Source organism: Podarcis melisellensis (genome assembly GCF_964234715.1).
Source record: "Podarcis melisellensis genome assembly, chromosome: 11".
Taxonomy (NCBI): domain Eukaryota; kingdom Metazoa; phylum Chordata; class Lepidosauria; order Squamata; family Lacertidae; genus Podarcis; species Podarcis melisellensis.
In genome coordinates, this window is record NC_138543.1 from 50,636,245 (window position 1) to 50,662,751 (window position 26,507).

Genomic DNA, 26,507 nt, shown 5'->3' on the forward strand with positions numbered 1-26,507 from the left:
TCCAAATAGTAATAACAAAGGCAAGAGATTGCTTTAGAAATCTGAACTTTACTCAGCGTACTGAACAGTGCCTTCATCTGGCAGAACACCTGCAAAGTAAATATTGTAGTATACTTTCATACGAGCCAATATTTACATGCCAGCTATGAGCCACTCCAGCTGTATTGCACGTAGGGTAGGAAGAAGGAGGTATGTTTGCTTAGTATCGAAATGCTTGCTACTCTGGTGTAAAACCATGGCAGTAGAGTTCTTTCCAACCTTACCAAAGAGAAGAAAGGCCTCTTTGTTTTTGCGTATGACCAATGAATGATACCAAAGTCACACCGGTACAAAAGGTCATTCTACGTAGGAGATGGATAGTGCAAATGCCTATAAGGTCACATCAGACCTGCCCCAAAGTGGAAGCAGCAACTTCGACTGCCACACTGCCAGGGCTGACCTGAGGTCTCCAGGTTTGCCTGCCCGTGGGGCAAACAGTTGAATCCCCAGGTGGGTGAGAGTTCTTTGAGAGAAAGACAAAATATGAGGGACTGTGTGTGCAGCTTGCAAACTCCCCCGCTAATCACCCAAGTAAAAACTGTTGCTCCTAAGGGTGGAGGAGTATGAAATACAGTAAGCCTGCAGCTGGTGTGAGGGTTACGTTTAGATTGATTGTGCCTAAAGTCAAAACTGCACATATCGTCAATAGAAGTGACAGAATGCTGGGCTTGGACTAAGGCAAATTGAATGCAGATTCTGCTCAGCTATTAAACTCTCTGGGCAACCTGAGATCAATTGCTATTTCCCACCCTGGCTTACATGTCAGAAATATTGTGATAAGAACTCCTGAGATTCTTGGAGAAAGAATGGGATACAATATAATATATCTGGAAAGGCTCTTTCTCACAAAAGACTGGGGAAGTGTTTTGATACTATTTGACCATTTTGTTTTAACAAGTGCAGGCCTTTCAGATAGTAAGAATTCAAGGTTTGTTGGTGGGGAGGAGAATAGGCTCAAGGAGAGGGATTTGGATGTGGTACAACCACTGAACCCTCCTAGAAGATTGGTTCTGTTCTCACGCTATGCAATCCCACATCTGCAAGAGGCTTAGTCATTGCTGGGTCATTGCTTCAGTCTGGTCTCCAGCCCATGTTAGACACTGAAACCATGAATTCCAGAAAGCAGAATTCATTCCCCACCAGCATCACGAGGGCTTATTTGAAATAACTTCACTACCTGCAACCTACATTGCAACCACACACTTCCTCTCCATTTCTGCTGGGTAAATACAGTGGATGATACTTGCAGTGGAGGGGAAATCAGCTCCTGTAAATGAAGTATCATCCTTGAAAAACAGGTTTTGTAGTTTCAACACTGGTATTTTTTTTCCACCTATAAAGTCAGCTGAGCAAAGGAACTTGCCTTTGCCCGTTCGACTGGGAGACATGCCAGGAGGCAGAAAAAGCATTCATTAGTTTAAGGCATCTCCCTTGATTCTCCAAAGTCAGGCTAACTGGTTCAGATCAAGCTGTACGTGTTGCAAATGCAGAAGCAAACTGAGAAAAGGAAATATGAGAAAACCTGTCCCTTTTATAAAAAAAACAACAACAACTGGCCACGAAACATTAATGAAAACATTAACATTGACTGCCAGGCATTATATGGCATCAGGTGTGTGGCTGATAAAGACACAGACGGCCTGAAAGAGCCTTTTGCACAGCCCATTCCACAGCGCTTTGCAGCTTTCATGCAGGACTATGCAACTCCTGACAATCAATCTATAGGTTAGAGAGTCCCTTATTCTAGTGGTTACTTTGAAGTCAGGGGTTTTCTCTCAGGGGTTTCTTCCCTGGCACTTCTGGTGGGAATGTCCCAAAAGTTGCTTTATTCTGGAATGAAAATTATCAGGAGGTGTCAAAGATTATTAAAACACATATCCAGTTGCCCCTACTAAATAGGTGGGCAGATACTATGGAGACATTTTGCCAAAGGGAAGACTTGGCATGGATGCTGGCAGCTGCCAGGATCTCTCTAGCACGACAGTGGAGATCTTTTTAAAAGATCTGATTACCGTATATCCTTGTGGTATAAGCATCTCTAGAATTTAGGTATTGCAGGGGGGGGGGGAATAGCACATGAGTTATGAGTGTCTACGGGACAGGAAGAGCCCAGATCTCTCCTATTCCGTATGGTGGAATTTTATTTCATCGAGTTTCAGATTTTCCGATATCTCTCCCCATGCCACATAGATTGGCTGTATAGATTTTGCCATGTTTAGGTTTTGTATAAGCAGCCTTTAGCTACATTTATTATAGAATTTTTCTTATTGTTTACTTATCTCTGTGGTTCCATAATAAATTGAAAACCAATATATAGATATATATATAGGAACTAGATCATGGCTTGCTCTCTCCCAAATTAAGTGACACCTTAGCCATCTGTTCAGACTATAGTTCCTCCATTTTGGAATCTTCCAGATCTTCTTCAGCCATACATGTTCATTCAACCAAAACTTCCCTTACAGGGCAACTTTTAGCCTCTGGTGAACTATGTCAACAGATCTTTCTTCCCTATTTGTAGTGTGAAGTGTCATTCTAAAGCCTGAACAAAGTCTGTGCAACTCAAGTAAATCCCAAAATCTGGCTTTTAATGCATATGATTCTGGAAAGGTCATTTTTAAAATAATGATTGAGGAGAGATCCGATTCTAATTGTTTTGCAAAATACTTCATGCAACTGAATCTCAAAGCTGTAATATGCCAGCACAGAAGAACACAATGTACTCAGTGACAGGCTTCAGCGCATAACAAAAACACTGGTCACCTTTGTGGCCAGCTACACTCAGTGGGATTAATGGGAAGTCTGGGTTTCTGATAGCAAGCAGCAACGAAGCTTGGGAAGAAGCAGTAAAACATCTGAAAACTCTCCCAATTACTTTTGCAACAAAAAGAAAAAGGATATTTGGACAAGAGGAAACCTGTGGCAGTTCACAGCAAGTTCTAGCTCCCTAAGGAAATAATAGCAATAAACGAGATGGATAAAAAGGCGGTGTCAGGGGCTCAGGAGCAGAGGCACAGGAGAGGGAGGAAATGGAGAGCGAGGGGAGGAATCCGAGGGGAGCGTAGGCGATGACAGTGGTCCGAGGGATTCCCTGAGTCTCTCCAGCAAATCGGAAGATTCACAGAAGGGGGCGCCGATGGCCAGGGCAGGGGGGGTGCCAAGGGGGTTACCCCAGAAGGAAGGGGCCAGCGGGGGCTCCGAGAGCAGCAGTTGGAAATCAGGACCAGCTTCCCCACCAGAGCGCAGTGGGGGGGAGGAGTCCCAGGTATCGGGACCAGTGTGCTCACCACCAGCGAGAGGAGATGAGTCAGGATTGACCACGCCTCCATCGGAGAGCGCGGAAACGGTCAAGAGGAAGGTTGCCAGCTGGGCGCGCGTGCCAAGTTCAAAAGTACAGGCGAGCGGCACAGCAGGTAGCCCAGATAGGGAACCAGGTCCTAAAGCCCGCCGGAAGGAGGGACAAGAGTCAGGGGGGTCAGCGTCAGAAGAGTCCAGAAAGGAGGAGACCCCGGGGGGCAGAAGGACCCAGAGGAGGAAAGAACAACGGAAGAGGTGGAGTAAGGCTAGAGTCTTAAACTGGTGTATAGGGGGCGGGGACTCAGACGGAGCTTCGCCGGTCTAGGTTCTAAGACGTAGAGCTGCACGCTGCGGCTTGGAAATGGAAACTGAACTTCAATAAAGACCTTTGTACATTACCACAGACTAGCGTTGGTCCTCTGTGAGCTGGGACCTGGAGGCAGCTCTGACAGGCGGTAACACATTTTCACAACTCAGTAGTTTAGGAAATGCTACTGTTTTGCACCCAAAAGTACTCATTTGAACAAAAAAAGTAAAATGGGAAAACATTGGACAAAGCCCTAAGATGCTTCCAGAAAGCTGTCTATTGTGGTGTTGATGCTCCTCACATATACAAGGTTTCTGAAGTGTCAACACAAAAAGCTAGTCTACAACACAACTTTTTGAAGTGTCAACACAAAAGGCTAGTCTGGTGACTGGGAGCAGCCACCGAGACCATATAACACCGGTCTTGAAAGACCTACACTGGCTCCCAGTACGTTTCCGAGCACAATTCAAAGTGTTGGTGCTGACCTTTAAAGCCCTAAACAGCCTTGGTCCAATATACCGGTACCTGAAGGAGTGTCTCCACCTCCATCGTTCTGCCTGGACACTGAGGTCCAGCACCGAGGGCCTTCTGGTTATTCCCTCATTGCGAGAAGCCAAGTTACAGGGAACCAGGCAGAGGGCCTTCTCGGTAGTGGCACCCGCCCTGTGGAACGCCCTCAGACCAGATGTCAAAGAGAAAAATAACTACCAAACTTTTAGAAGACATCTAAAGGCAGCCCTGTTTAGGGAAGCTTTTAATGTTTAATAGATTATTGTATTTTAGTGTTTTGTTGGAAGCCACCCAGAGTGGCTGGGATATAAATAAATTATTATTATTATTATTATTATTATTATTATTATTATTATTACATTTCCCTCCATTTAACATATAATTACCTTTTCTGCCGAAAATAGCTTAGTTTTTTTAAAAAAACAAAACACAAACCTGTTGCCACTGACCTACTTGCAAGAGATGAACAACTCATTTGCAGTATTAAACCCCCATTTTGCAGCACCTCTGTACAGAGTCCCAGCCTTGGGATGCCTCTGCCAGAGCCGGCCCTGCTATGCAGGTAGCATGATGCAACTTGCTTCAGATGATACCAAGAGGAGAAGGAAAATAAGCATGGGAAATGGCGTCTGATCTAGGCGGCAAGATACATTTAGTTTTTTAAGTGTAGGCTGCAGTAGGTTGGAGGGCATTGTTTGGGCTCTGCCTCAGGTAGCAAAATGATGTATGTTTTGAGCAGGGATGAGGAACCTCAGACATAGTGCCAGATTAAACCCTGTGGTGGCTCCAAGGCAGTCAAAATCTTGGGGCAGGGGACCTCGTGCGCACACTGTAGTGGAACAACATTGAACTAAGAAAGCTGGATTGTAATTTTCTTTCAAGATCAAATCAATACTAATTTGATCCATTTTTGTGGGGCTCCTCAAAGGCACGGGGCCCATAGGCCTACTCTGCCAACTGGGTAATCCAGCACTGCTGAGACCCAGGGGCTGAATTCACCCTTCCTTCCAGCTCTATCTCGTCTTGGGAAATCTCCTCAGGCCACAATCCCCTCTCAAGTAGGCAGCCGTGTTGGTCTGAAGCAGTCGAAGTAAATTTTAAAAAATGTCCAGTAGCTCCTTAGAGACCAACTAAGTATGTTCTGGGTATAAGTATGGGTACAGTAGTACCTCAGGTTAAGTACTTAATTCGTTTTGGAGGTTCGTTCTTGACCTGAAACTGTTCTTAACCTGAAGACCACTTTAGCTAATGGGGCCTCCTGCTGCCGTGCTGCCGGAGCCCAATTTCTGTTCTTATCCTGAAGCAAAGTTCTTAACCTGAAGCACTATTTCTGGGTTAGTGGAGTGTGTAACCTGAAGCGTATGTAACCTGAAGCGTATGTAACCTGAAGCGTATGTAACCTGAGGTACCACTGTATAAGTATGTTCTGGGTATAAGCTTTCGTGTGGATTCACACTTCTTCAAATACCAAGACAGAGCTGGAAGGAAGGGCGAATTCAGCCCCTGGGTCTGAGCAGTGCCAGACTACCCAATAGGCAGAGTAGGTACCAGCTTGAAGAAGTGTGCATGCACAAGAAAGCTTATACCCAGAACATACTTAGTTGGTCTCTAAGGTGCTACTGGACAATTTTTTTATTTGTGTCTTATCGTAAGCCAGGGGTCCCCAAACTAAGGCCCATGGGCTGGATAAGGCCCAAGGGACTCGTTTATCCGGCCCGTGGCAACCCCCGACGCCTGCTGCCGCCCCCCGCTCTTACCGGCTCTGTGCTGCGCGGCTGCCCACTTCCAGGTCAGAGGAGCACCGGAAGTAGCTTGTCTGTATGCGCAAGTATTATTTCCAGTGCACATCCGGGTCGGGCGAGGCCCGTGCACATGCGCACAAGCTATTTCCGGCGCTCCTCCAACCCAGAAATGCACAGGAAATAGCGTGCGCACATGCGTGTGGGCACGCGCTTCCCCACACTCTGGTCCACCGCGCTATCAGTGCTGGAGACCCTGGCCCTGTCATAAGCTGAGCTGCAGAACAGGACATTAAGTGACCGAGAACAGACTGAGAGACTATTTTCATGTTTAATTTCTGCAACTGATTATCACATGCTTGTGGTCCGTGTTAGCTAATCTGGAGAACGTACCATCAGCTGGTTTCCAGGCACTGCTACTAAAATAGATTGTCAGTCTGATTAAAATCAGTGGGTGCGGGCAGGCCTAACTCTGCATGGAATGTGCTGCAGAAATACCTAACCAGTCACTTAGAGATGTCTGTCCCCTAAAATTCAGGCAACAGTTTAGGCTATATACACATCAGCAGCTTAAAAAGCAGTGTGAGTGTCGTTCCCCCCTCCCAGTCCCAGCCGTGTCTGTCACATTTTTCATTTTCCTTAGTTTAAAAATATGAGCTAAATATTTTCCTTTCTAGTTTTTTTATAGAAATGGGTATGTGCTATCGTTCTTTTCTGTATAACAAGAATTATTATTATATATAATTGTAATTATATTAGTTGTCTACCAGCAGCCCAACATATTTCTCCTATCCCACTGCCACTAAGGTCTCCACTGCATAATTTTCCCACTTCTGTCTGGGGTTGTGTGTACTCTGCTAAAGCAGAAACTCACAAAATCCAAATTCAGCCAAAAGAAAAGTCAGATCCTGCAACCCGCATAAATTATGCAAATTAAGCACAGCAGTGCATGCGATCACTTATTTTCCAAAATTTATTTTGATTTCCTAATTATATTGAGGAATAGAGGAAAACGCTGGACTCTCATGCTCTGCTACTGAGAATGTTATTGTCTGACCTGATATTTCATCAGGCATTATCCACATACAATGAAGCCCAACTTATTTAATATTTATTAAATTACAGTGCAAATCCTCACAGTGTCTACTCAAAAGTAAGTCCTACTGAATTCAATTAGTCTTAAAGGTAAAGGGACCCCTGACCATTAGGTCCAGTTGTGGCCGACTCTGGGGTTGCGGCACTCATCTCGCTTTATTGGCCAAGGGAGCCGGTGTACAGCTTCCGGGTCATGTGGCCAGCATGACTAAGCCGCTTTTGGCAAACCAGAGCAGCGCACGGAAACAACGTTTACCTTCCCACCAGAGCGGTACCTATTTATCTACTTGCACTTTGATGTGCTTTTGAACTGCTAGGTTGGCAGGAGCAGGGACCGAGCAACGGGAGCTCACCCTGTCATGGGGATTCGAACCGTTGACCTTCTGATCGGCAAGTCCTAGGCTCTGTGGTTTAACCCACAGTGCCACCCGCGTCCCTTCAATTAGTCTTACTCCCAGGTAAATAGGGTTATGATCACAACCCTAAGTTTCTTTTGTTAAAAATATATTCTGCATACCTGTTTACACACCAATAAACAACCACAACTGGAGATGAATATAAAATCTTCACATCTATGAGAACCCAGAACTTGCCTGGCTTAACTCCCTTCTTCCACGCCATGTTATTGCTAGGATATAAACTCAGATGTAAGAGAGATCTTGTATATGAAGAGCCTCTCAGTAGTTTTGGCACTTTCCCCTCCATTCTTCTCAGATATGGATCCTGGCTTTAATCAAAGATTGTGAGCCTTAATCAGGTTCCTGCAAAGCATCCTGTTTCTGAAAATGTCTGACCTACTCTTTTCTCCTCCAACTTTCCAACTTCTAAGCAATAATTCATCATTCCTGTATGAAATATTAAAGGCATCACATTTTGCAGTGCCCTATTTATCTGCAGTTTCTTTTTCTGCTCTTCTCCACGGTGCTATTAAGCTTGCTCCCAGCCAGCAACAGCTTCTGCAGACACATTTCCATCAGGGTGTATAATTAAGCAAGTCATCTTCCGTTCTGCTGTGCTTTGCTGTGCTGTGATGACAGCATATGAGCAAAGCTGGTTCCCAGTTATCCTGAGAAAGCATGACACAGAGCTATCAAGTCCTATTCTCAAATGCTGTGGTACGCTGGAATAAATTTGTGCCAAACTTATTTTTAAAGTATGAACACTTTAAGGCCTGTTCCACCATCACCACCACCCCACCTCACAAAAGTGGAGCAATTTGCTCAGTCTTGCAGTGCACTTCTAAACATATGCAGAGTGCATTTCCCCCCAGTGAAGACAGAAGGCACAGCTTTCCGGACTTAGCTCCTGTTTTTCAAAGGCTATAGGGGGACATGATTTGATTTAAACTACAGAGATCAGGGGTGTGGATTTCATTAAGTCACTCTGTAGCCTTTGCCCTATAATTTGAGCGCTGTACTTTTTCTTACTGCTGTACAAACCCAACTTGTTCCTACACCTTTGGGATTACAAACACACCTACCAAGTCATAGGGGTTCCCATGCAATCTGAAGAACACCGTGCATAAAACCAGGTCACTTTCAAGCCCAACCTTTATGAGTTAACTTTAACTTGAACCTATGATCTTTTCCACCCAATCCTTTGACAGTTATGTCTGCATTAACATAACATACCATGAAAAGGGAATAGCTGCATAGATTTTATATCAGCATGAAGCTGATTACACAAAAAGATTGAGTATAAATTTTTGCCCCTTACTCTCTCTGATTACTGTCTACCTCTTGTGTTGCACCCAGGCATGTCTTCATCAAGAAGAGAAAACCTGCCATTGCAGAGGAGTCACAAACATGGGCATACATCCCTGTTCTAGTCTTAGCTGTGCATGTTGGCATACCCATATACAGAGATGATATTTGCACTGTCACCAGCTGAAGAACACCCTTCTGCTGCTACTTCTACTACTGTCAACAGAAGATGTCAGTTTAGTTAAGCAAATCACTCTCTGCACTTTTCCCCCTCATAGATGAATGGAAATTTCCCCAGGTTATCCACCCCGTATGTCACACGGTATATAGCCAGTAGGCCAGGTCACTTGATCCTCAGTTCACACAGAGAGGAGCTCGCTCCCCCACCCACTGCAGTCCATATGGTCGGGGACAGGTTTTTTTTAAAAAAAAAAAGGTAAAGGAACCTTGGACGGTTAAGTCCAGAGAAAGGTGACTATGGGATTGTGGCGATCATCTCGATTTCAGGCATTTGTCCACAGACAGCTTTTCTGGGTCATGTGGCCAGCATGACTAAACCGCTTCTGGAGCAATGGAACACCGTGACAGAAACCATAGTGCACAGAAACACCGTTTGCCTTCCTGCCACAGCAGTACCTATCTATCTACTTGCACTGGTGTGCTTTCGAACTGCTAGGTTGGCAGGAGCTGGGACAGAGAAATGGGAGCTCACCCTGTTGTGGGGATTCAAACCACAAACCTTCTGACTGGCAAGCCCAAGAGGCTCAGTGGTTTAGACCACGGCAGCACTCACGTCCCTGGTTGGGGAGAGGAGCCAACTCCTCAAGAGGCAGAGACCTCTCTGCCTTTTCTTCCCTGCCATGCATCTTCCAAGTTAGTGGTACCCACTTCTAATGTGGGAGGTGTCAGGGTCTTGGAAGAGTACAGTTTCTGGTCTGTTGTTGAGCTCTAATATGGTGGCTGGTCAGGTTAGTCTCGAAAAAGCACTTTTGTTTCCCTGCAGCGCCTATCTCTTTTCTATGCATTATTTATCTGGTGGATTTGGGAGGGATGATATTACTGGAAGTTGTTTTTACTCCAAAAGAGCACATTTTTATTGCTGCTCTGTGCGATATTATTTGACTACAGCACCCTAAGGCACCCGATGACAGCACTTGTGAGTAGAAGGATGATTTAGTTTTAAGATTTAATTGTGTTTGTTGTGCTTCAGTTTAATTCATGTTTTAGTAGGATCTCAATGTGCTTTATGGTTTGTTTTGAGCTATACAGGAAAAGCCCGTGAGCACTTGCTGAGAATGTGGAAGGGTTGTGACCTGGCGATGGAGCACATGCTTAGCATGAAAGAGGTTCCAGGTTCAAACCCTGGTGTCTCTTGGTGGGGTTGGGAAGGGTCCTGGCCTAAAGCAACAGAGAGCTGCCACCAGCCAGTGCAGATAGTCGTCAGCTGGTTGGGCTAATGGTCTGGCTTGCTGTAAGACAGCTTGCCAAGTCACTATCGGAAATGCAAAACAAAAATCCAGGGACTAGGCAAGTATTGTCATTTATCACCCAGTACTGGGATAGCCAGAGACTATCCTGAGTAGGGACACGGGTGGTGCTGTGGGTTAAACCACAGAGCCTAGGACTTGCCGATCAGAAGGTCGGCGGTTCGAATCCCTGCGACGGGGTGAGCTCCCGTTGCTCAGTCCCTGCTCCTGCCAACCTAGCAGTTCAAAAGCACATCAAAGTGCAAGTAGATAAATAGATACCGCTCCAGCGGGAAGGTAAATGGCATTTCCGTGCGCTGCTCTGGTTCTCCAGAAGCGGCTTAGTCATGCTGGCCACATGACCCGAAAGCTGTACACCGGCTCCCTCGGCCAATAAAGCAAGATGAGCGCCGCAACCCCAGAGTCGGCCACGACTTGACCTAATGGTCAGGGGTCCCTTTACGTTTACCTTTACTGGGAGAGCCAGCATCTTCAGCCCTGAGGTCCTGATCCTTTTCAAAGCTGGACACCTTCGCCCAGACATCACCTCCTCCTCTAACCCATGCCTGCAACTTGCCCAGGAATAGCCTGTTCCTTCAAAATTAATGAGGGGATCCCTAACCTTTTGGGACCCATGGGAACATTTGGAAATCTGCTGTGGGCACCACAAAATTCACATTTCGCCAACGAAAAACTGGTGATATTCAGAATCCTGCTGCCAAGCAGAACATACACCCTGAAACAAAACAAATCCGAAACAAAACAAATCTGCCGAGTAACCAACGCTCCCCGATCATCCCCAAGGACTTTTGCTACAAACAAACATAGACATTTACATTAAAAAATGATCCCTTCAATTAATAGGCCATGGAGAAGAACGCATCATGTGATCTTGCTGGGGCATCTCCTGGCATTTCTGGATGATTAGCATGCTTTAATTATTCAAAGACTGCTGTTCCATTTGTGTCCTACCATCTTTGGAGTCAATTAAAAAAAAAAGTGCAGGAATGCTGAACAGAATATATAAAGTCATTATGGTTGGCTAAACCATCGAATCAGAGAAAAATCCTTCTAATCCTTATTTAACCCATCTCCCCTTATAATGGATAAAACTCTGCATTGAATAAAATATGCCTTAGCTATATAACAAAGTGCATCCAATTCAACTAGTACTACTTTGGGTGGCATCAAAAGCTATTCGTTTATAATCCCCAAAGATCAAGACAGCATTATATGGTTTTGCACATCGTGTGCACACACACAAGCATAGAATTATCTAACCGGTAGGGACATTATGAATCATCTACTCAGGAGGTGGTGGATTTATATCTGGAAGCTCCTCAGTTATTCACTAAAGCAAATTCTACAAATACCTGCCCTTAAAGATCCCGGTGAATGTTCCACCAAATGCTTATCCAACCTGTTCTGATGGACCACCTCCTTTACAGAACGTTCTTCCTAATTGCCACTGGTTACAGTTTCAGCTCATTATATCATGGCATCCTTGGCAGAAAAGAGCAGTGTACCTCTGCCCTTTTTAAAGCACCCGACCACATATCTGAAGGCTGTTTCCAAGTCTCCTCTAGTCTCCCAGCCAAACAAATGAGACTACTTCAGCCTTTCTTCCTATGCCATGTTCTCTACGCCCCTTCCATCATTTGTTTCTCTCCTCTAGATTCTTCCCAGGTTGTCTGTTCTGTGCTTGCTGTGGGTCAACCAGAACCTTTACACCATATTTTTACCAAAAGGTCTCACCAAAGTAGATCAAGTACCTCCTGTGTCATACTTTATGGTTACCAGACGTCCCTGTTTCCCGGGGACAGTCCCCGGATTTCATTTAATGTTCCCGGATTTATATTTTAAGTATTGTAGATTTATTAGTAGGGAACGAATGTTGTGTGATTGGTTCAGTGGCACTAAACATATCATATGGGGACTTCCGGCGAGGCAAAATGGCGGGTGCCATGGCAGCGGGCAGCTCCTGAAGCCAGCCAGAGCCAGCTGTGCTACCATGCTGGCTCCAGGCTGATGAGACTGCTGCTGCGACTGCCAAAGGGAACCAGGGATGCCCGGTGCATCAACTGGGGGAACTGGTGACCCCCCCCGCAACCCAAATCAAGCTGGGAGTGAGAGCGCCCAGCCAACCGGCTGACTGCCTAGTGGCGCTCCGGGGCCAGGAAAACCCCAGAGCCAATGCAGGGAGAAGGAGGAGAGGAGAAGGAGAAGGAAGAGAGAGGAAGAGGAAGAAGAAAAAAGAGGGGAGCCCCAACCTTGTGGTGCTGCTGTGGAGGAGAGGTAGGAGAGCACAGGAAGGGCAAGGACACGTGGCCGAGTCCAGGCCCAACCTGAGCCTACTCCACGGCGGCTAGCAGCTTGCGCTCCAAGACAGCAGGCCGGGGCCCAGAGGAAGGCTGCGCCACAGTGGAGACCACAGAAGAGAAGATATTACTTCTTTTTAAAAACTTTAAAAAAAATTTTTTTCTCTTTTCAAAAAAAGAAGTGTCCTCGGATTCTTTGAAAAAAATCTGATAACCTTATCTTCCTTGTGGTCCCTAGCCCTGTACATACCTCCCCATTCACAGACCAGATGCTGAAGGAAAAGTAAGGAAAACAAGAAAGCTTGAGGAACGCTGTCCATCCCCCATCCTCATATGAAGAGGTGAAGTGCAAGAAAAGGCACAGACAGATACTTGCAGTATATGGGCAACCTCAGGAAGTTGTGGACTCTCCTTCCTTGGAGGCTTTTAAGCAGAGGTTGGGTGGCCATTTCTTCATGGATGCTTTAGTTGAGATTCCTGCATTGCAAGGGGTTGGATTAGATGACCCTCGGGATACCTTCCAACTCCACAATTCTATGACTCTACACTGGTATGGATAAAGCACAGCCCTATCAACATTCAGATCAATGGATTTGATATTCAGTACAGGCTATTGCAAGGAGGAGGAGAGGCTGACAAGGAGACCTATTGCTTTGCATGTGGAATGTCCCAAACGTTTCCAGCTAAAAAGGTTATCTGGGAGCCGGTCTGGGAACAATACTGTTATGTACTGAAGTTCTCACCCTGGGCCAGCAGGGGGATACTGTAGATAGTTATGCAAATGAAGGATTGAAAGTGACGTTCAGTGATTGGATAGTTTTAGAAAGTTGTTACAGTAACGTGGTACTGGAGCTCTATATAAGCAGGCTGACTGAACCCTTCAGTTCAGTTCTGTCCTGGCCTGTGAATAAACAAGAGCTGTTTGAAGAATCGATGTCGTCTGATATGTTCACCCACAACTTAACAAATACCTTCTGGAGACCATGTTAAAATAGAAAATGGGTCATTGGACAGACTCAGTATAAGGCAAGTCCATGTGTTCAGTAGCTTGGAGTGGGCTCCACAGTTCTTGCAACAAATCCCTATTTGGAATCCTGCAAGTTCAAACCTGAATGTGTGGGCTTTGGCTTGCTTCTGCCGCATTTTATCTCTAGTGAGCAACAGATACAATTCCAAGAAGGCTGTGATGAGGACGAGACAGCTGGGTCAGAGACTGAAAAATTAATTCCAGGATTTCAATTAATTCTTCTTTTATGAGCTAGCAACTCCACATTCTAAATCTGAAAAATGCAAACATTGCACGACAAGATTGTGGAGATGAGTAAAAGTTTCTGGTGGTCTTATTAATCTATTGCAGCGATCACCCTGTGACAGCAGTCTGAGAAGAGCAAACAGAGCATTTTGGAGACTTCCGTGAGGGCGGGAGTAGATGGCTGATGGCATGGGAGGCAATATTATTACTTTACGGCTCCACAAACTGAAAATGACAACGAAGTCTGCTCCTGCAGAGTTTTGAACATTGTACATGGTATCGCTGTCTGGGTACAGGGATAATGAGAAAATTTACTTAGAAAGCAACGTAAAAACCATATAAAACAAGATTAGGCAGAGCACTGGGGGGGGGGGGGATACATCAAAGAACGTGTGTGTGTGTGTGTGTGTCTTATTGGAAGTACGACTTTTTTTTACACATCATCACCACCAGATTTGAAGACACAGGACAGCCAAACCGGAGAGCCGATTAAAAAAAGGTTTGAAGGCCTCATGCTTTGAAATTTTTATGCATCACTGAGGAAGAGAATGGAGGGATTTAGAGGCAATATGAAGGACAACCACCCTTTCTCCTAAAGCAGAGCTGTGGTGTAAATAAATGTGATAAGTTAGTACCAGCTGTTCAGGTCTCAGAAGTGCTTTGTTGGATACCACGCTCAGTATATTTGGGGAAATTGCTTTGCAAAAAAAGAGTGCATCTCTGGCAAAATTGCAAACAAGAATATGTTTGTTAAGAGAAGGTTGCACTGTCTAAATAAAGGATGAACGCATGACGTAGCCTTACAGTGGATTGGCTTTTTTGTCCATCCAGACCCGTGTGGTCTACCCTGAATGACTGTGGCTTCTACAGCAAACTGAATTCTGTCCAATTCTACTTCCTGAAACCCTGTTTAGATGGTGATGCATGGAGATGACCAGGACTTTCTAAAAGTGAAACAGATGCTCTACTTGTGAGTCATAGACCCACCCCTCTCTGAATCTCTGTATGGATGTCTGTGTAGGTAAATCCTTTCTGTTGCAGGGGAAGCACTGCCTCCTCCCTGCCCACCTCCTAGTTCACTGCCCCTCACACACTTCTTCTTCTTCTTCTTCTTCTTCTTCTTCTTCTTCTTCTTCTTCTTCTTCTTCTTCTTCTTCTTCTTCATCATTAGCAGCAGCATCATTATTATTTTATTTATACCCTGCCCATCTGGCTGGGTTTCCCTAGCCACTCTGGGCTCCCAACAGAACACTAAAAACAGACTGTAACATCAGTCATTAAAAGCTTCCCTAAACAGGGCTGCCTTCAGATGTCTTCTAAAAGTCAGATAGTTGTTTATTTCTTTGACATCTGATGGGAGGGCGTTCCACAGGGCAGGCACCACTACCAAGAAGGCCTTGTAACCTAACTTCTCGCAGTGAGGGACTTGCCAGAAGGCCCTCAGAGGTGGACCTCAGTGTCCAGGCTGAACGATGGGGGTGGAGATGCTCCTTCAGGTATACTTTGACTATAACATATTTAACAGTGCTGCTTAGTTTTTTTAACTCTTGGAAACAATGCAAGGGCCAGCCAACCAGCCCTGTGCAAATCCAGCATCTGCAGCAAACTGGGAGAACAAGTTTCTCCTGAACTTGGTCCAGGGCCAGGGAGGAGACTTAAAATAAGCACAAATGCTTAAAATAAGTGTGCTTTCATGGTGGGTCCACCACTAAAAAAGATCTCTCCCTGTACGCATGCTACGGTGTTTATTTCTGAGATTTCATTTAGTAAAACAAACCCTTGTGACACGAGGCAGTTTAGCAAATGTAATGAGATTATTACAATGGAGAATGTAAATGTAATAGCCAGCATTTGAAAGTGCCAGGGAAATGTGATGCAGTATTTGTTCACCACCCAAGCTGATTAAATTCTGCTTCCAATTTGAGAAACTTTTTTTAAAAAGCTATAGAAAAAAATAAAATGATTAATTTAAAAAAGAATACCCTCTGGTAAACAGATGACCAAAGTATGGAGGAAAAGTAATGCCAATTCAAAGGAAGTCCAAAAAATAACGGATATTGTTTAAAATACAGTAAGGACATAGATTGTATTCATGTGCTCAAAATTTTGTGCATGTATTCCTCTCTACTTCCAGGAATAGCCCCGAGGACAGAAGAAGACCAAGGTGGTCCCAGCCATCAGAAAGGAAATGAGCAATTGCAGGAAACTTGCCCCCCATTCCCAGATGCTAGAAAGGACATTTGACTCTAACTACCAGCTGCAGGGAAGCCTGCTCTGGCTGAATTTATCGGTCACAGGACAAAAAGTTTTGTAGCAAACACTCTCACAAAGCAGCTTCCATAAACGGTACAATACAATAAACAAAATCGGAGTTGCAAGTGCCACAAAAGCACAACCAAATCTTTGCGAGCGTTCGGGTGAACGCATTTGGTGAGCTGTTGAAAAACATCTGTTACTACATGCTGATATGAAGGGTGTTCACATAAATGCATGTGTTAGGTACTGAGTTGAATAGGATCCAAAATGCAGTAGTCTGATTGGTCGTAGAACAATAGGATCCAAAATGCAGCAGTCTGATTGGTCCTAGAACAATGCAGCAGTATGATTGGTCTGCAGGAGCCACCCAATCCAGGTCCAGGTGGAAGTGAATCCACAACCTGATTGGGTTTCAGGAGAATCCCGGAATTAGCCAATCACGTGCAGCCCATTGCGTGTTGAGTCCCACAATGCCACCCACCAAAAAATCACACTTCACACATCAATTTTTGTTTAGGTTTTTGGCATAATTTTGGTCACAACTTTATTCAATTACAAAAAATGTGAGTGGTTGCTTAGGCATTGGTTATGACTATCTGTCCTTGCCCTCAAGGACAGAGCTGGCCCTTCCGGACACCAACGGAAGCCAGCGTGGGAAACAAGTATTGGGTGAGAAATGAAGCTGGGAATCAGTCCCTCACCTCTCACCCTCATGTTCCGGTGGGGCTTGCACGGCCCAAGTCAGACTCCGGGGACAAGGACGAAAAGAATGGCAAGCCCCTGGATTCCTTTAACAGAATTCCCTTCGCATCATTTGGAGGGATAGGCACTTACCCTTCCAAGCACCAATTTAACCAATGCCTAACCGCCAACCTTACAAGTTGTGACGATTTGCTACGCAGTAGGCAAAAACCAAATGGCACCAGCCAATCAGCCATATGGCAAAATTCCTACCAGGCCCCCACACCAAGGCGGATGACCCCATGACAGGCATAGCAAGGTCAAGCGAGCAAAACAAAAAACCACCCTATAAAATGGAGGGAGGGCGGGTGATCCGATGCAAAATGGCCAAGAGAACTCACCAGCGTCTGGCCCCTATACTTAAAGCCTCTGACCCCTCCTTCAAAATTGGTAACAATCAAAATTCCCCAGCAACCCAATTTTAACCCTTAAAGGCTTGGGTTCCTCGCCAAAATCTGCTTAGTCACTTTAGGGTGGCTTGTTCCCCCAACCGCAACACGTGCTCTCTGTTAGGGAGAACACGCTTTGTGTAAATAATGTATATAAAGCAGATATTGTGGGGGAACTTCCATTCCTCCTCACCACTATAAGCTGAATAAAGAGCATGAAATCCACTCTCTTTCAGCATGCAAGGACTGGGTCCAAATATGAACAATTCGCCTGACCACCATTGCTCCACTTTGTCAGGAAGCAAGGTGAGATCAAATAAAGAGCAGAGAGTGCCCAGTTCCCAGCTGACCAACACGCAATCAAGGCAACGCCTCTGTTTCTCAAAAGGCATTTTTCTTTATGTGCGGCAAACACATCAGCAGCGAGTTTATTATAGATCTACATGCAGCCCCAGACAAAAACCTAGATCCAATCCAAAGTGGGAGCTTGGACTCTTTGCTATGCCAATGGCAATTCCAGGAAGCAGAAGCAGTATTTTGGAATACCTCGTCTCTCCACTACAAACTTCCCCTTATTTATTTATTTCTGTTCAGTTAACCTTTTCGCAGTTGAAAGCAGGCTTGACAGCTGTTCCAGCTTTTACCTGTTACCTCTCCATGTAAGAAAGATGCTTTGTCTAAAGCAACCTTCTGCAGCCATGAAGTGGATGAGCAGAACATGAAACAAGGATCTGCTATATGAGGATTTCTTTAAGCATCATATAAAACCAAATAAGCCTCACACTTTTAGTCAGTCTTAACAGAGGGACAGACTTGCAGAGAGATCAGTCTTTATTTCCTGCATAAACAACGCACTTAGTTTATACTCCTGAAGAGACAGTTCTAACATGGTCCCAAGACTGTCCAATCCTTTCTGCATTTTTCTTATCTAAATTCTCTTTCTTTCCTCCTTGGTAGTTGGGTTGCTTACCTTGTGATTCTTATTAATCACGCTCATAACAAGCAGCATAACTTGCAATTTAAGTCCCTCATGACCCAAATTCCTTTAATGAATGGCTGGATTATCTCTTCTATGTTAGTGGGATTCTGCCAAATTAAATTGCTCAGTCGAGCACGGGTCCAGCCCATCCATAAGACACAAGGCAATCAACAAGGAATGTTTTCTATGGAAGACGCACAGGAAAGAGACAAAGGCTATCCAACATGGCTCCTCCAATGGAGTTAAAAGGACCAGTAGCTAGGGATGGGTGGATCTGTCAATTTTAATTTCGCTCAGTTACTCGGTTTTCCCACCTTAAATTCAGGACTCTTCATTTCAGCATCAGTTTGAAAATTTATTTATAGTGACAGTAGGTAGCCAATGAGAGAAATTCTGCTACATTGCTAGATGTGCTTCCCAACTATTGTTGGGCTGGGAGCAACCAGCTCTCACTCATACACTTGCTATTAAAGGAGAGTGCGATGAAATAGAATTTTTTTTATATTGCTGGGGGGCGGAGGCGGAGAAATGATAAGATAATGTCATCTACACAGTGGCATATTTGGAATATTTAATTAGAAATGACTGTAGTCAAATGCTATGTCGTTGCATAGAGACAATATTTGGCCAGCTACTTGATTAGAGTGTCAACTAGTTATTATCTAACTACATAGCTTCTTGGGGGGAAAGCTCACATATCTCAATTAAAGGCATTTATTTTCCAAACTCAAGTGTCTTCTGCCATCATAAGCAGCATGCCTCCTACCCAGAGTCGCTCAGGAATTCTAAGAAACTAAAATGTTCAGTACAGTTTTAAGATCAGTGGTTAAAATCAATGCAGTTTTGAAAGGCTCAGCCCACTATCTTCATTCAAAATAATGTCCAATTGTATCTAAACATAGATGAAAGCATGCTCCTTGCTACCAGGAACCATCTTGCAAAATTTGCTTATGATATCTCAACGGGTGTCCAAAAGGATAGGGGAAAAAATCATATATAGATATAGATACAGTGGTACCTCGGGTTACAGATGCTTCAGGTTACAAACTCTGCTAACTCAGAAATATTACCTCGGGTTAAGAACTTTGCTTCAGGATGAGAACAGAAATCGCACGCCGGCAGCGCAGCAGCAGCAGCGAGAGGCCCCATTAGCTAAAGTGGTACCTCAGGTTAAGAACAGTTTCAGGTTAAGAATGGACCTCCAGAACGAATTAAGTTCTTAACCCGAGGTACCACTGTATACAAATACACACACACATATATGCATATATTTTTCATGGCCATATCCTAATACCAAGAGATTTAATATACTTTGGCAACTTCAAACCATTTGGTCAACAGCAAACCTGGCTCAAAGGCTCTATTAATGCTGTCCAACTGATGTTTTGCCTCCCCATGCTGCAGAGCATGGCCTGTGGCACACTGTCGGCCAAGTCACATTAAATTGTAGTGTATTCGGATTCAGATAAGCTCTCCTGAGCATCCTGAATTGCCAGAGCACACACAGGAAACAGAGACAGGAATGATACCCTGGCTTTTTTAATTCTCAGCAGACGGCATGCCATTAAACCGTGTCCATTTGTTTAACAGGAAACCCCTTTCTTTCCATTCGCTCATTTTGGGCCAGTTACAGCACACCAGAGGAGCCGATCCGGCGCTCCTGCTCCCACCTTGCCGATGTTCTGCCCCTCTCTCTCACCATCCCGACACATGGCAATGACACCTCTGCCAGGAGGGCCAGGTCACCTTCCCTTCCACTGCCAGCCCAATACATTTTGCCGCCTGAGAGACAGAGCAGGAAATGGTCCCCCAACCTTCCAGCTCAAGGTCCATAGTATCCAAAGCTGGCCAAGTTATTTTGGAAATGGAGACAGGCAAACAGTGTTTTCCACTGTACTTGAACAGCAAAAACGCAACAATAATAAATAAAACAACTAACAGTTTGCTGCTCTTGCATGACACCCAAAACAGCACCCAAATCTGCAGACTGGAGTAGGTTTGATTTGTTAATGGCAGGGAACAAAAGGTGCAGGGAAAATAATATTCCCCAAGAAGTGATCTTTGAACACAGCCAACCCTAGTACACTTCAAATTTGGGTTTTTTTAAGTGTCCTTGCAAGTTACTCTACCCCTTTTCAAAAGTTAAGGGGGGTTGTTTGCTGGGGAAGACTGACAGGGAGACTAGCAAACCCCATTTTGAACTGGACTCTATTTGAACAAGGTTGGGCCTAACTGAAAAAGAGAAGGGCTTTTTTGAGTTGGGATGTCGCATTTTGAGCTCACATGACTCAACCTTCCCTTGAAATCTCCCATAAAAGTGAACGGTTCTCCTCCCAATCAGTCTTATGAGTAAAGCACTGAATTTAGGCACAACACCTCACTACCAAGAGCCTAACTAGATTTTATGAAGGATGTGTTTCTGGCTTCGACAGGTGTCTGCCCAGTAACACATGACACAACATCAACATTTCTCTGGGCATGAAGTCATGATGCTTATTACTTTTACTAGCTGTTACTGTGAAGACTCTGGGGAGCAAGGGAGATGTGGTACTTCTTCATAATGTTTACTAAGGCCCTGTAGCGCCCAGCTGTCACTAGTAAGGATCCTGCAGGAGACACCATGTGTGCCTGCCTGGAAAGGACCCAGGGATTCCACATACTCATCAATGAAAATAACAGTCATTTTGCTAGTAAGGGAGATGATGATGAAATTATTCCTTTAAAAAAATAATTCTCCTATGCTCCTGCGAAATGTCTCTGTGAACTGGGAAATGAATTTCATTTTGAAAGTAATTTTCCAGCCATTGATGGGTGGCCTGTTTATTATTTGTTTCTTCCCCAACATTTGATTCATAGCATAAGTGAGAAAAGCAGGATCTCACCCCAAGGAGCTTGCAAACTAAGATCTGACAACGGCAAAACAATAGCAGCTACCTAAGGGTTTCTGTCAGGGAGGTGAGGGCAGTGCTTTCTCATATCTGCTGTATAAGGTCAGTCTAGGCAGCAGCACCTCTAATTCTGATTGGCAAGTCAGTTAATGCAACAAATCTCCATCTTCACAGAGCACCTGTGGGAGCCATGAACATATCATTCAACTGACAGCAACCTTATTAAATTTAATAGGAAGGAATCTGCCTTGCTGAATTAGTGATTCCAAATAAACAGAGGCTGTCAGGGAGATTTCAGGTCTATTTATGTATTATACCCTCAGGGGTCGCTTCCAACTCTACATGTCTATGGTTTTATCCTACCTCTACCTAGTGTGATAGCACTTTTTAAAAATCCAAGGACTAATCAGGTTGTGTATGTCCTTTTAGAGATATCCCAGCAGTTCAGAATCTTTCATCCATTCATCCAGGAATTTAAGGAAAGGCTATTATTCTTATTCATGGGGTGCCTTCACTGTAGCATGTAGCAATCTAGCATTTGTTGTTAGTACCACTACTGGAAGCAAACTCTGCCACTGCTGTTATTTTTGTGCTTACAACGTTGCCCTTTTCTTCAAAGTATTTTGTGATGAGTTGTTGAGGTTAAGTAAACTAAATCAGTTTAACTGAACCGGGCATCTACCACTGCAGGGCTCACACTTTCCTTTTTTTAGTTTCAATCAGTTCTGCACTTCAGTTTAGCACAATTATGTGCAGAAAGATGTTACACTGGATGGAACAAACATCTGTCTGATATTATGGCTATCAGGTGCGTATCTTTTCAGCATCTGGATTCCAAACATGAGCCTCCATCCACACTTCCATTTCAGATTTCATTAAGTAGCATGGTTAAGTGATTTCGATGGAGAAGCAGATATTTCCAGTAAGATGAAAGCGATCACTCATCTTTCCTTACAGAGTGAGAGCCAGGGTACATGAAGCAAAACTAACAAACTTCAGAGTTCCTCCGCACAAGCGTTGATTACACAAATAGATCATCTCCCCCAACAAATGATCCTCTCCCCCCCCCCCCAATACAGTTGTATCCAATGCTGGCCCAGCAATGGGACTTCCATTTCCTCTCTCTCCCCCACCCCTGCATCTGATCAAAAAGGCCCCCAACATCCCGGAGCTGATGTTGAGGGCATCTATGTATGTGTGGAGGGGACAGGAACTCTGCTTGCATACAGAAGTGCATTGCATCAGCAAAGCTGGATGTCGCCCGTAGACATGAGAGGGAGTGCCAGTCAGTCAGTGCAGAACTATCCAAGTGAAAACAGATGGACAACCTGTGGCCCCCTGTCTTAATTTTGTGCATCTCCTGGCATCTTCCTCCTCATATTTCCTGGCTTTTTAAAGAGCCTCCCTTCTGCATACTTTCAGAAGAACTGGAAGGGGCAGTGTAGAGTTTTGTGTGCAAGTATGTATACAGAGCACACTGAGGTCAGAAAGGAATTACTTTCAGTCGCATACCAGAACAGTAGCTGCATTGGTTTGTTGTCGGCACACACAAAAATCCTCTGCCTACTTCCCTTAGAGTAGCCCCATTTAATCCAGCTTACTGAAGAAGAAGAAGAAGAAGAAGAAGAAGAAGAAGAAGAAGAAGAAGAAGAAGAAGAAGAAGAAGAAGAAGAAGAAGAAGAAGAAGAAGAAGAAGAAGTCCATCATTAGCTCTGGCTCTGCCTCTCACCAGCAGACATCCCTGACACCTGTTGGGTGCTGTTTGATATAAAGTTCCTATCATATCAGTACACATGCATGGAGTTGCTGTTTTCCACTGGGTTTACTTGCAACCTCATTTGAATTCAGGAATACTCCATCCTACAGTTGTTTGAGGAACATTTTTTGTTTTCTGTTTTCTTCATCTGCAATTTTAACACCGTTTTTGAATAATGCATGCTGTTCTATCTGGTTTATACAGTGTTTGGATAGTTAATTTGGATTTGCAAATTGGTCAAAGCAACAAAAAGAGATGGGTTTGACTTGGAGAAAGATTTCAGCCACCTTGGACACTCCAGCACAGAGTTTTTGGGTTATTCTGCGGGAAGAGCTGTTCTATGATCCTGCCAAGCCAGTAGCCACAAGGCCATGGCTACTACCCCATTATATGGCTGCAGCTTTAGGCTCAACAAGAAAGATAGCCAACAGCACAAAAACTGCTGCAAGAAGGAAAACTTTTATGATAGGAACTTTAAATAAAACACAACCCAACATATGTTTGTTTCATGTTTATTAGCAATTAATGGGCTATCTTAGATGCAATTTTTATCCTATTTAAATCAATGACAGTTCTCTTTGTGGTTTTTTAAAAATGGATCAGAATGGCACCCCTTTTCATTAACTATGTTTATTTAGGAAAAATAAACAAAGAGACATAGTGCCCCGTCATAAATGGTTGACACAAAATTTAAGCAGCTGAATGGAATACAATATAGGCAACAGACCATTTATTTTTATTGTCAGGAGAAAATCAAGATTTTCTTTTGCTGCCCAACAACAGATGGGAAAATAGGAGTCTTATATCTAAAGTTTCTCTTATATGTGAATAAAATTATATGGGCACATTAAAAGATGGAGAAACATATGGGCACATTAAAGGATGGAGACGTTTAAGTATATAATATACAACTTACAGCAAGGGAGAAGCTATGGAACTGGGATTTGAAGTTTACAGCATGTTATACGTTGAAAGAAAACTATATGAAAATGATGTATCATTGGTAGTTAACTCCCAGTAAACTAGCTAAAATGTACAAAGCAAGGTCAAATACATGCTGGAAATGTGAGGACAAAGAAGGCACCTTTTATCAAATGTGGTGGACATGTAAAATACTAAAAGAATGATGTGAGATGATATACAGTGAATTTTCAAAAATGTTTAAAATAACTTTTTCTTAAAAAACCCAAAACTTTTCTTTTACGAATTCTAGGTGCCAAAATTCCAATGGATCAGAAAAAACTATTTATGTACGCAACCGCTGCTGCTCAGATGTTACTAGCCCAGAGATGAAAAGAAGATAAAGCCCCTACCAGAAAAGAATGGCAGAAAAAGTTGATGGATTATGCCAAAATGGCAAAAATGACCGGAAGAATCAGAAATCAGGAAGAGCAAAATTTTAATAAGGAGTGGGGTAAATATATAATTTACCTTAAAAACTATTGTAAACAATTAAATTTATTAGTAGGATTGGAATAACTCTTGAAGTTTAATGTTGAACTTCCATAGTCACTTATGGACTCACTGTTAAAACCATGTTTATGGAAGACAATCTTACTCAGCTATGAGTGATTGCTAAAGAAGGAGGAGGAGGAGGAGGGGGGGGACATTTAATAGATTCAGATTAATACAAGATGCAGGAGCAAAACATTATACAAGGACCCGCAAAGGGGATGAGGGAAGTCCAGGAGACTCTTCAGAATTCTCTTTTTATGTTGGTTGTTTAATAACTGTTCGTAAATTTCAAAATCTGAAAAAAACTAAAAAAAAATTTAAGAGACTTGTTTAAGGTTTGTCAAACTATCCCTCTGCCATCAGCTCCTGTTAAAACCACAGTGGTACCTTCTAGTCTGGGTTGAACTAAACCAGGGTTGGGGAACCCACGGTCCTCCAAATGATGTGGGACTACAGTTCCCATCAGCTCCAGCAAGCATGGTCAAGGGTCAGGGATGATGGGAGCTGGAGTCTAACAGTTTCCCCACCCCAGAATTAGACAATGGCAGCAGCTGGTCCGGGGCTGGTAAACCACAAAATGGCTGCAAAACAGCTGGGAGGAGCTGTGATTGACAGGCCAATAGCTGGGGTGATGGGCTGGGTTCTTTTCCCACCCTTCAGTTTCCTCTACCCCACCTGCTTCCTCTCAAGCCAGGGATCTTGCTGCCTCGCAGGGGAAAGGTGGGCCGCAAGGAACCACAGTGGGGAAGCACACCTCTTTCCTCTTGCCACTTCTCTGCTGAAAATGACAACATACCCCAATAGTTCAGATCCACTGATCTAACTCTGCTGCTGCACATCCAGATTGACTCCCTTTCTTGCAGAGAAAGCCCCTTGTATCTGAACCACGCCTGATGCACAGAACCAAAAAGGAGCAAACTTAAACATATGAATAAGATTTGCTTCTGATTTAACATACACCTCTTGTTGCAAGAGAGTGGTATTTTGAGGGAGAGTTGGGTTTAAGCAATGTTCCTTGTCTCTCAACATGCAGGCCTGTGCATATGATTCTGTATGAGGATGTTTGTTGCTCCTGTGTTTTCATGTAAACTAACCTGACATATGATTTCATAGAATGGCAGAGTTGGAAAGGACCCCAAGGGTCATCTAGTCCCAGCCCCCTGCAATGCAGGATTGGACCCTTTCACCTCTACAGCACCACTGATAGTCTAATTTTTAAAGAACTGTCGTGGCATGGCACAAAATCGCCAGATGTTTTTCTTGGGGGTGAGGCTTGTCTCAAAATAAAAATTGGGCCCTTTGGAATCTGGCCCACAACCTGGGCATGTCAAAGTAGTTTGAATAAAAACTATTTCATTTCACTGAGGACAATGGAACCAAACTGGAATAAATTCAAGTATTTTGGTTTCCCACGCTCACTAGTTCCTTCCTGGTTTTAACACAAGTCATTCCACTTCCAATTGCTTTATCCCCTGCCCTCCTTTCAATGGCCATGGAGAACACAACAGAAAAAATAATAATGATAATTGCAAACAGAAAATCATCTCTGACCATACATGAACAAGCAAAAAAAGCACATGACCCATACTGGACTTTGCAAGGACTTTTTTTTGGCATGTCTTATAACAAATATAAACATTTTATTTCATAAACTGCCCCCACCAGAGGACTGGAAGGTTTCTAGAAAAGGGGGATGTGCTTTGTTTTGGTTTGAGGCTTGGTGTGTGGTTCTTTTTGCAAAAGATGAAGGTGCAAAAGCGGTAGTGACAAGCTATGCAGGGGAGATGATATAAAAGCTACTTACACTTTCTGGGTGTGAAATAATCCCTCTGGATTCTGCCAGCTGGAAAATAATTAGCCCATTTCTTAACGGCACTGTTGCTTCTGTCTGCTCTCTCTACGGACGCAAGAAAACACAGGTATGAGAGGAGGGAGGGGAAAATGCTGCCACTGGTGTTCTGCCGCTGCAGCTAAACTCTGCTAGCCTCTGATAAAGCAATTGGTTAAGGATGCTGAGGACGGCAAGCAGATAAACAGGTACCTTGGCTTTCAAGAGGCAAAGGATGCTCCTGCGGCGGCTACCCTTCGTCTTGTGTAACAGCGAGAGCCGCTCAGTCTCTGTACCGCTGACATGCTACCAGCCAGCATTTCAGAAAAGGCGTCTGGGAGGTCCTAGTGCCAGGGTCTGCAATGTCGCCTTGTTGCAACCCGACTCCTGGCATGTTTTCAGACAGCTCCAAGTTGCCACGGAGGGCAGAGAAAAAGGGATCAAAGGCTTAAGTCGGAAGAAGGCTGACAATTCAAAACCAGCCTTGCA

The 26,507-nt window shown here is 44.1% G+C and overlaps 1 protein-coding gene across 1 annotated transcript in view; it reads right to left on the reverse strand.

Annotated features, from left to right (window-relative positions):
- Positions 1-26,380, reverse strand: part of RAB27B (RAB27B, member RAS oncogene family) — a 104,480-nt gene extending 78,100 nt beyond the window's left edge. The window contains exons 1-2 of the mRNA XM_081930043.1: positions 26,232-26,380; positions 25,995-26,087 (exon numbers count right to left, since the gene is read on the reverse strand). The gene's annotated coding sequence lies outside the window, so the exon portion shown is untranslated. The remainder of the gene's footprint in view (positions 1-25,994; positions 26,088-26,231) is intronic.
- Positions 26,381-26,507: the final 127 nt, after the last annotated feature.